This window comes from Triticum aestivum, chromosome 2D (genome assembly GCF_018294505.1).
Source record: "Triticum aestivum cultivar Chinese Spring chromosome 2D, IWGSC CS RefSeq v2.1, whole genome shotgun sequence".
Lineage (NCBI taxonomy): Eukaryota > Viridiplantae > Streptophyta > Magnoliopsida > Poales > Poaceae > Triticum > Triticum aestivum.
Genome location: NC_057799.1, coordinates 33,914,583 through 33,916,437, shown reverse-complemented (window position 1 = coordinate 33,916,437; position 1,855 = coordinate 33,914,583). Strand labels below are relative to the sequence as shown.

The 1,855-nt window shown below is 49.0% G+C and overlaps 1 long non-coding RNA gene across 1 annotated transcript; it reads right to left on the bottom strand.

Annotated features, from left to right (window-relative positions):
* Positions 1-517: 517 nt before the first annotated feature.
* LOC123048529 (uncharacterized) lies at positions 518-1,403 on the bottom strand. The gene is made up of 2 exons (XR_006423315.1): positions 986-1,403; positions 518-839 (listed from the first exon to the last, which is right to left on the bottom strand). It is a non-coding gene; the product is annotated as an uncharacterized lncRNA (long non-coding RNA).
* Between the last annotated feature and the right edge of the window lie 452 nt (positions 1,404-1,855).

Genomic DNA, 1,855 nt, shown 5'->3' with positions numbered 1-1,855 from the left:
TCTGTCATGCCATGATGGTAACATCAATTTGAAACATTTTCATTAAAAAAAAACAAAATTCATAGGTTTGCCATGTTCAAATCTGATGTTCATAGAGCGTACATGGTTTCTAAACTTAAGTTGACATGCCACGGGATTTGCCATGATCCATAAACTAAATATGCCATGGTCAATTACTAAATTTATTTTTTCTGTTTGAACCCCAACTACAGATTGCCCGTGACATCAGTGTGTGCTTGAAAATTGTCCACGACAACTCCATATGCTAACTCCAAAAACTACAGATTGGAAGTAACCAAGGTAAATGTGGGGGTCAGATTTCTAGCACAAAAACAACATGGCAAAAACTACAGACTGATGCCATGACATCTCTACCACTGTAAGAAGATTAAATCACAAAGATCTTCTATGCAGTGGTGACAGAACATATGAAAATGCCATGGTAAATTTTGTTCTTGCTAAAAGCATATAAAAATGGAAAAATTGTAGTGGGGGTTTCCATATACAGCCACCAAACTCCTCTGCAACTACCATTCTACCAATATTATTAGTAATACTTCATACTGAACTAGTAAAAATGGCTGGAAGAATCTCTGAGAACTTTATTACAATAGTGCCGAGTTTCCTTTTTATAACTAATGCTGGGATCGATTCGCAGCCTAAGCGTAACACTAAGCTGACCTCATGAACAATTTAATCGAAGGAAGAGAAGTACACGAAGGGATCAATACTTACACACTAGACAAGCAAACAGCCAAGCCCACCATGCCTCCACCAACGATAGCAACGTCGAGCTCATCATCTTAAACTTTCACACCCCCAACCTTCTCCGCGCGATCCTACATGTCAACACACAGATTCACCATCAGTTACACACATTTGGAATGAAACCTCAATCAATCTCGCAACTCGCAGCGCCGTGAATGAGCCATTTCTCTTAACACTACGGGGTGACAGCATAGGTGATTACAGGGGAGAAAAGTACCTGTGAATTGGCCACCCTCGCCAGCGCTCCGTTGACCAGCGCCTCCTTTCAAAGCAGCTGCTGGTGCACAAGTCGGAGGCGTACATGCCCTCGTCGCCGAGTTCGCCGCCCGCCGCGCGCAGCGCCGCCTCCGCTCGCCTGACTCAAGCTCGATGCTCTCGTCGCCGAGTTCACCGCACGCCGCACGTAGCGCCGCCTCCGCTCGCCTGGCTCAAGCTCGACGCCCTCGTCGTCGAGTTCTCTGCCCGCCCCCGGAGACGGCACAGCCCGCTCGTCTTCGCCGCTCGACACCACGACGTTGGTCCCAGTGGAGCTGCGAGACAGTGAACTACTTTCCTGGTCTCCGCCGCCACCGGCCTCCTCTCCGACATCACCGCCGTATGGTCGCTCTCCTGAGTGTGCCCCTAGGAGAGAGATGGGTGGGATGTAGAATGGGCGGTGGGGCAAGAGGATAAGACCCGAGAGGCGTTCGCGACGAGGCGTTTATTTTCCGGAGTTAATTGCACAGAAGTACCACAATTGGGGCATCACATGCAAATTGGTATCACGATTGCTGCATCGGCAACCCCGTCAAGTACGTCTCCTCGGCAAGGTGCGCATCTGACTCTCGACGCTCGAGGCCGGCCGCATCCACACGCACTGGTACGCGTGCATGGCTATTTTATATAGGCCGATCGAGTTTCACTGGAATCCACTTAGTTCGCTAGGCATGACGCCAATTTTCCACGCGCGCATGACCCAGCAGAGCAAGCGATCGAGCAAGACGTACATGCAGATCTGCTTTCCTGACATGATAGGATCCAATCATGAGAGTGCGCAAGAGTCAAAGATTCAGATAGCATGCAAAGTGGCAGCATCTGTACCGTACAT